General features: G+C 40.1%; 1 long non-coding RNA gene across 1 annotated transcript in view; it reads right to left on the bottom strand.

Annotated features, from left to right (window-relative positions):
• The window catches only part of LOC110075900 (uncharacterized), a 30,742-nt gene extending 21,945 nt beyond the window's left edge, over positions 1-8,797 (bottom strand). The window contains exons 1-2 of the long non-coding RNA XR_002300026.3: positions 7,190-8,797; positions 1,259-1,409 (exon numbers count right to left, since the gene is read on the bottom strand). This is a non-coding gene — a long non-coding RNA (uncharacterized LOC110075900). The remainder of the gene's footprint in view (positions 1-1,258; positions 1,410-7,189) is intronic.
• Positions 8,798-9,381: the final 584 nt, after the last annotated feature.

The raw sequence follows: 9,381 nt of genomic DNA on the forward strand, positions 1-9,381 counted from the left end.
TCAATATATTATTACCAGACAGTCCTATAACCCAGCACTGTGGCATCCAGAACTCCTTCCCCCAGTTCCCAGGGGTGGCTGCCCCACTCCTTTTGGCCTGGCCTGCTGTCTTTCTCTTCCCTTTATTGTTATTTTATCTTATTTGTTTTATTTTATGTATTATTTGTTTATTATTTGATTTTTCCCACCTCTAATTAATGCATGCTTGTTGGAGCCTGGCCAGGCTCTCTGTTCTCCTTCCCCCAGGGCCCTTTTACCTGCAGCTCTAGAGGCAGCACAAGCCATGAGGTAAAAAAATAAAACTGCTCCCAGCACATCCAGCAGTACCCCTCCAAACACCAACAATCTGAGAGACGCCAAGGCAGACCTGGGCTGCCTTCTAAAAGGCTCCCTTAGTCCAGCCTCCTCGCCCAATAAGATGCAGCTAACCTGTGTCGTATTGTCTGGCCGAGCAGGCAAAGAAGCCCCATCCAGGCAGCTGCGTACCTCGTTTAGAGACCCTTCTTCTGTTCCAAATCTCTCACTATTCATCTTTACTGGATGAAGAAGAATAACCTGATTCTATTCTTTCTCTCTCTGCCATGCATAGAGTTATAATTTGATTACTTCTTGAAAGAAAAAGAAAGAAAGAAAGAAAGAAAGAAAGAAAGAAAGAAAGAAAGAAAGAAAGAAAGAAAGAAAGAAAGAAAGAACAAGCTCATCATTCAGGACTGTGTTTGGCTCAATTCACAAAAATCATATTTGCAAAAGATAAGTAAAACTGAAGAGGCACCATTCAGAGTTGCCCCTGAAGGTAGCAAACAGCTTCAGGAGGCTCCATTAAGAGGCAGGAAGAAACAACTTAGGAACTGCCCTCTTGGTGTCTGATAGAGATTTAAAGAATACTTGCTAAATTCTTTATTCTCAAATTCACTCTACATGACACCTCAGCAAGGAATTTTCAAGCTCCCTTCTGGGCAAGAAAAAGACAAGGGGTGCTATTTTTCATTGTCACAAACTCCATAAGTTTTGCAAAACTTCACTCAGTAATATGAATGAAATTTCTTTTTTCAAATCAAAGTGTGTATACACAGACACACTTTTGAAATCAAAGTGTGTGTACACAGACACACACAAATACATATGCAAACACACCGTAAGCACAGAACCACTATCTGGCTTTTAAAAAAAAAGATTTAAACAACACACTGCTAACCCTTAGCAAAATAAAACAATAGCCATCAAAATTTTGTGCAACTGGTTTCAAAGCATCACTTACATTAAACCTTGCTTGTTGAACATGTCTGCAGAAAGAGATTTCTCTCCTGTTGCTGAGTGTTGCTGTTCAGGAAACTGGGGAAAATTGTTTGGCTTGCATGAATAACCAATACAGAAGCAGGGCCTTCTCCTCTTTAGAACCTGGGCTAGAGCTGTGAAGACAACAACAATGCAGGGGTGGGGTTAAATGTTTCCCTGTAAGCATGGGCATAATGCCAACATTTATAATGCCTGAGCAAGACTTTTGGTGATAACCATGTTGCTGCCAAACTACTCTACTGTCATAGGATATCATTTGGGTCTCAGCTGAATCATCAATGTGTAAGTCATCAAAATTTGGCATGTGTGAACCTTCAGAACACAGCCAAAGAGCCTGAAAAACCCACAACAATGAATTATTGGTTTCATTTTTCTAATCAAAGTGATTTCTGCTCAGCTTAAATTTAGTAAAATAGGTCATGATTGTGAAACCAAAATCTAGTACTTAAGGGCATGTAAGTGAGGTGAAAGCACCAAGAAATGTTTATGTTACCCTGCACAAAAGGTTGTGTTTTTTTGCCAATGACTTTCAACTTGCTGAATAATGGGAATTCAAAATTATTTTTCAAGCTGTGTACAAAAAAAGGGCAGGATCTCTATCTCAATGATAACCCTGCTTAATTTCATAGCTGAGTTAGAAATATGTTTGGCTATTCTGTTGTCCCATCATTACTCGTAGGAATAATCCCTTGCAGCTGTGGCAATTCGTGATAACGCACAATATATACCCATCAAGATATCTTATGACAGAAAAATTTACTCATGTCATGCTCATGTCTAACCAACTTATGGTCAGAAGATTTTTTTTTCTTTTTCCTTCATTGCCCCCTGTTACCTTTATGTACAAGCTGATATGCTTAGAAAAGGCAAGCTTTAGAAACAACCTTAGGTATCTTCTAAGGTGTCCAGCTTTGAAAATGCAAATAAGTAGTTAAATCAGGATCCTATTTGATAACCCTGCTTTCTAATTCTTTGCTGTGAATATTAACAGAATATGTGCCCACTGCACATTGAATGTAGTTTCCATGGCTAACTCACATTCATTCCTAAATCCAAGAGGTCTGCCATTCATGTCCAGAGGTTCCCCTTGTTCAGCCATCACTATTCTACCTACACTCCCTTTTTCTTTTCAGGATCGCCAACCGCTCATTATTTTACTGTGATCCAGCAAGCGGCAAGCCCTGGACTTGGAAAACTCTATGAACGTCAGATCCAGCTCAATAACCATTTGTTATTACTTGTCAGAAATAGTCACATTAGCACATATAAGACTAAATGGTTTTTATTTTTCTTAAGCATTTGTGTGTCCAAAGCTACACATTCTAAATTGTACAGATTTATTTGTATACATCTGAAAAATAAAGAAGAGGGAAAAGAATGTGCCACCTGAAATTTCTTAAAAAAAATACTTGTGGGCACACACATAAACACAGAGAGTTGGATAAATCTCTTTAAATAATCAGTTAATGTAAATTCTTTTCCATCCATACTTCTGTACTAACAAATGACAAGTTTGAAAGCCTGCTCTTCCTACCGTTCTTTGTTAAACTAGATATGGACCAGTCAGATCCACAAACAGTCCTTAATGATGGAGACATGGTCATCTATCATCCACGGTCAATTCAACTGAAATGTCAGGATTAAACAGAAAGCAAGTGATTCCACTTATAACTATCAGTAGAGACAACATAAATACTCAGTGTTTCATCATACAGGCCCATGGGATGGTGGGTTGCCAGTATCCTACTCCCAGTGCCACCGTGTATGCCTTAAGAACCTCAGAATCTCTTTAAAAAACTGGACCTGTGGGCTATAGCATAATGATTGACCTTTATGTCACAAAGCAGGCACTCCAGCAACAGAGTACAAAAGCTATATAGACTGATACAGAAGAGCTAGTGTTATGAAGTGAGAGCCTGTGTAGTATATTGGATAGTGTGATGGTCTAGGATTCAGAAGACCTATGCTGGAATTCCTTGCTTGACTATGGAAATGCACTTACCTTGAAAAACATATTAGGATCACTGTGAGTTGAATATGAATTGACAGCACATGTCAAACAAACAGTGTCATGAACCAATTTTGATGTTCACCTAGGACTATGAAGACTCAGGTCCAAATCCCAATCAGTCATGAAGGCAAGCCATAGCTCAGTAGCAGAAAACATGCTTTGCTTGCATGTTTGCATCCCAGATTCAGTCTCCAGTATCTCTATGTAGGACTAGGAAAGACTTCTGCCTGAGACCCTAGAAAGCCACTACCGTAGGTCAGTGTTGGCAATCCTGAGTTAAATAGGATTAAGGCACTCTTCTTATTTCCTGTGATGTGGGACCGGTTGCCATTAACCCAACCTATCTCTCAGAGTTGTTGTTAAAATAAAATGGGAAAGAAGAGAACCATTTAAGCTACTCTGAGGTCCCTGAAAGAAAGTGAAGAATTAATATCTCCCTACCACCACAAAAAACCCACTGGAATTGTGATGATAGTTAGACAAATAATAATAATGTGCCATCAAGTCAATTCTGACTTATTGCAATGCTTTTGAGGGTTTTCAAGGTACAGTAGAGAATACTCAGAAGATATTTCCCATTCCCTTCTTCTGGGTGTGCTCAGGGACTGTGAAGCTTGCCCAAGGCTGCATAGGCTGGCTCTTTTCCCTGGAGTCACAGTGGGGAACCACCAAACCCCCAAATTCTGGCTCTGCAGCCAGATACCAAACTCTTTTAAAACTACTAACTCAGTGAGTTATCTGGCCAGCTAATTAGATAAAGGAACCTCTCAAGTAGCTTTAGAAAGATTCTACTTGCTCTCTTTCGAGAACATTGCAAACAATTTATATATGCACCTGAAAACAGACATTCGCATGCCTGCCATATGGGCTGAGGACATTTCTCTTCATTTAGGTATGCTTGGACATTTCAGTCTGTTTTATCAGTGAAAGATTTTTTCCCTCAAATCACCAATGTTCCGCACAACTCTTTGTGGTTCGAGCACACTGAGAGGTTTTGGCTTTAGTTCTGATTTCAGAGCATCTTGTCCCCATGAAAAGGCCAAGTCTGACTTTCCATCAAAACTGCAGTCATGAAATACTCTCAATTTAGTTCCTTTAAAAAATTGTAAAGTTAAAAGCAGATGAATCACAAGAGGGAAGAGTGAGTGAAAGCTAAACCTTGACAATCAGCATTATTGAAATGAAAGCTGCTTTAAAAATAGAGGCTATGGCCTTTGCTACTGCTGCTTTGATGATCCCCCTGTGGCAGGGCCGCTTTTAGCATTAAGGGTTTTAAAAAATATTATTATTAAAAAGACCAAGTCAGACTCTTGAAGTGCCACTGGTTCTGGACACGTATTGCTTGTTGAAGTCAACCTCCACAGAGTGGAAAAATTGTTAAATAAACACAGCGTGAGATACCTATAAAGATTGCAGTGAATCCTGATTTTCAGTCATTCAGCTGTCCCCACTTTCAGATATCACAAGAGTAGGGGTGGGAGAATGCAGATTGCTCACACTTGGTGACATTGTCACGTGAACTGACCACAAATCACAGAGCTACTTGCTTTTCTGTGATGGCATCCAGTGCCAGGAAATGTTGCTGTTATCTCTTTACACAACAGTGTACAAGGAAAAATATACAGGTAGCTAATTCAATTCTTTTTTTAAAAAAAACACACCTCCATTTATGAATGTGGGATATTGTGCTTCTGTGTGCAGAATTCAAAATCTCCCCTTTTCTACCTTAAGGATATTGCTCTCCCATCAGCCTTTGACTCTGAAGATGACTCCCTATGGCTTCTGATCTTAGAACTTCAGAACTGAAAGAGACCCTATGGATCATCAAGGCCAGCCCCTGTCAAGGCACAGTGGGGAATCAAATCTCTAACCTGTAGGCAACCAGATACTTAAACCACTGAAATCTCCAGCAATCTAGATAGATTCTTATCTTTCAGTCACACAGAGGCATGAAACTATATAGATATGCAGCTATATGTTTGACAATTGCAAACACACCACAAAAATACAACAAATGTTACAGTCAGCAAAGGACAGAAGGGACCCCCACCACCACTGCAGGAGTATACCGGATACCTTGCAGCTGTGGCCAGGTTTAAATTGGAACTACAAAACGAAGCATCCACACCAGAATCAAAGAATGTGAGAGACACTGCAGACTAAAACAACCAGAAAAATCTGCAGTAGCTGAACATGCCATAACACAAACTGGACATGAAATTCTATTTCAAAATACTGAAATACTGGACAACACCAGCAATCATTACATCAGACTGCACAAGGAAGCCATTGAAATCCACAAGCACCAGCAGAACTTCAACAAAAAAGAGGAAAGTTTGAAGCTCAACAAAACTTGGCTCCCAGCTCTCAAAAATACAGTATGCAAAAGGTCAATGAACTCTACCCAGCCACAAAGACAGGGGATCACTACACACAAAAGACTAGCTAATGACACCCATCAACCACAGTGACAGATAATCTCTTCTCCTTAGCACAACAATACACCCACAACAAGACACACTAATCACTCATCTACAGAAAAAGACAAAAGCCTATCTCACAGCCATAAATACTGCACTCCCAAGCCAACTACACCAGAGCACAGAGTGTTGTCCTCTGAAGATGAGACTGGCGAAACGTTAGGAAGAACAACCTTCAGAACACAGCCAAAAAGCCCAAAAAACCCACAACAACCATTAGATCCCGGCCGTGAAAGCCTTCGTGAATACAAAGTATATACCCTTTATCCTTCACCATAGGCTCAGAAACCATCAGAATGAAAGCAGCCAAAAAAAAAAATCTTTGTCCTGGGATTGATGCTCTCTTTGAAATGATTTCAACAAATGTATATGGTTTAGGCTATATGAACACAAGCTCACTGAGTTTTTGAACAAGTATATAATGAAGCTTTCCTGTATTGGTCCCAATAGACTAACCAGCAGATAATTCAATACTCTTCTTCCCAAGGGATGAGAGGTTTCCTGGACATGACCAATTGGGCTGTCTCAAGGTCTTTAATAGCTCTCTGGAGTTCATAAGAGGAACACTTTGTGTAGCCTTCTTGCTATCAGTGAGTATTATTTTGTGCAGAGCTGGTGGGAAATTACCATAATTCTCAGAATTCCAAGATAGTGTGGCCCTGCTAATCCAAGTAATCTGGAAACCGTAGTTCAGAAAAGTCTCTGTTGTGAGCAATAATTTTAAACCCAAGTTTGATTTGCAGAGTTATAGTGCAAAATTAGCACCCTCTCAATTACCGGTATAAGAAGCAAAAAATAAGTCTAGAGATTGGGATATAATCCAGACTACCTAACAACAGTTAGACAAATAGTAAAAGATCCATAGTCCTAATATCAGTCGGAGGCATATTCAATCACATAGTAGAATGCAAATAGTAAGTTATTTATTCAAGTTCAAAGCAAAGTCTTCATGATTTTTGTTTCCTTTTAAACAGTTTACTATTATGTCAGTGGTTGCTTGAAGTAGAAATGGATGTGTGGCTCCCAAAATACGGATCAAATGTCCAAGTCTTCAAAGTTGTCTATGTGTGTTTCTGTTTGTGTATGTACATATGTGTTTCAGTGGCACATCTTCTCAATGGCAGCAATTTGTAACAACACAGCGAAAGTGTAGAGATAAATGTTTAACAGCCTTAGGTCACTAAGGTAAAAGTATGTCAATGTGAGTGCCTGCTGCAGTAAAAAAAAAAAATCATTACACAGCCTTGGGATTATTTCCTGGATATTGTTTTAAGTACCAGAGGCACTTCTACCCTCCTAGACCCTGAGGATCTTAACCAACACCATCATGTAATGTGGCTCGAAGACCTCCACCACGATACCTGGACCTCCCTACAAACCTATGCTGTGAAAGTATACTTACTGTATGAAAGCAGCTTCCTTTGTTTCTATTCTGGGGCCTCCTGCTGTCCAGGCAGTGATGTGTTTTGTCAATCAATTGCCTTGTCTGACTCACTCTATGGCATCACACCTAGAAGAAAGATCTTGATAACTGTGTAGGATAAATGCTCTCTTTTGAGCTCAAAACTCTTTCTGCCTAAGAATAAAACTAACCTGTTCCTCTTCTGTGGTCTCACCTGCTCTGCTAGTATGTCCTTTGGTATATTTTTCTCTTCCTTCCATGTTTTTTTCTTGCAGCTGTTCAGGACATACTGTAGCCTTTCAGGACACACTGTTTTTCTCTATATGTAAGGTTTATCCCAGGGCTGAGGAACTTTGTTTTCTCTGTCAAGAGCCAAACTACTTAATGGCTAATCTGTTAAGGGAGCATATGCCAGTTGTGGATGGAGTTGAAGCCACTGCTGGATGGATGCATTGCCCAGAAGGAATCAGATATCACTTATTTCTCCTCCCACCATCTTTTTTCCCCTTTTTTCCCCTTTCTTTTCCTTTTTTTTTTTTTTTTTTTTTTTTTTTTTTGCTATCTCTTCCCTTTCTTCCTCTTATTCCTTGCCTGGGGGTGCAGAGAAAGAGACAAGACTGTTCCTCAAAAATTCTTGATTCAAGGAATATTCATAATGAGAGCCTCCAGATGTTGATGGCATGATTCCTCACCTCAGCTAGGGCTGCAGAGACTTCCAGTCTGGCATCATCTGAATGGCTGCAGCTGGACAACCTCATCTTAACTAGCAGACCATTTTCAAAATTAGCATCTCATGCTAGCCCAGGTCCAAATGTTACCCAGTTCTGCTAAGCCAACTTTCAATAATATTTTCAATAAAAATATACACATAATTGAGCTTTTGGGGAATACTTCATATTGCCCAAACTTTTGTAGTCACACTTGGAAAACAGTGCAGCAGGGGTAGAAAACAATTCATTCAGAAGGCTCAAAATGCTAGTTTGTCAGTAATACAAAGAAAACCACACAATTTATCCAAAGCAAAGCTTGTCTAAGATTAAATTTTCCTAAGCAACTCATAGGGAATAAGTGTCACTGAACAGAATGGAAGTTTCTGCACTCTGCAACACATTTTTTTTTTTTTTTTTTTAGTTAGCCAGGTAGATTTGTTTCACAATTTCATTAGGTCAATGGGACAGATAAAGTACAGTGGTGCCCCGCATAGCGAGGTTAATCCGTTCCGGATTAACCTTCGCTATACGAAATCGTCGCTAAACGGGTAGGGGAAATGTATTGGAACGCATTAAACTTCGTTTAATGCGTTCCAATACCGTTGTTACTTACCCGTTCAGCGAGGATTCCAGGTGCCGGCAGCCATTTTCGCGCCTTCGCTAAGCGAGGGCAGGGCGCGAAAACGGCTGCCGGCAGCCATTTCCGGGCTTCCGGCGGCCATTTTGGAACCGCCGATCAGCTGTTTGGCGGCTCCAAAATGGCCGCCGCAATACCCGATCTTCGCAATGCGGGTTTTCCCCATTGCGACAATCGGGGATGTTTCCGTATAGCGATCCCGAAAAAGGGATCGCTATACGGAAACATCGCTATACGGTGCACTCGTTAAGCGAGGCACCACTGTATTTAACATTTGGTTAAACAATTCTTTAATATTTAATGTCTATCAAAGGTAGATTTTTTTAACATTCATCTATGTATGTGAACAGGTTCAGCCGTATCATCTGGATTCCATATAATGACTTAGTTTTTACTAAACTAGCCTTAGTGCAAGCATTCTGTTTTTGTTGTTAGGTGCTAAAGAGTTTAGTTACATTTCAGTTACGATCTTATATGCACTTACTTGAGAATAGTTTGGCACAGAAAGTAGTTGGCCACCTGCTTGTCAAACAATCTGTTTGCCAGAGAACATGAGTGCATTCCTATCATTCTGCACCAGCTGAACTCCTGCTAGTGTCCTTTAAGTTAAACTCAAAGTGCTGGTTGCTATCCTTCAGGTGCTAAACTGCTTAAAGCCAACTTATTTCAATGGCGACCTATCCATACTTGGCTCTCCCAGACATTTTGGGTTAGGGAGGCCATGTTGTCTGGTAGACAAGACCTTTTCAGTGATGGCTTCATTACCATAAAAATTCCATATCACAGGAACTGCATTTGACTTCCCTTTAAATATACAGTTGTTTATATCTGCTTTCATTAGGTAA

This window comes from Pogona vitticeps, chromosome 4 (genome assembly GCF_051106095.1).
Source record: "Pogona vitticeps strain Pit_001003342236 chromosome 4, PviZW2.1, whole genome shotgun sequence".
Classification (NCBI taxonomy): domain Eukaryota; kingdom Metazoa; phylum Chordata; class Lepidosauria; order Squamata; family Agamidae; genus Pogona; species Pogona vitticeps.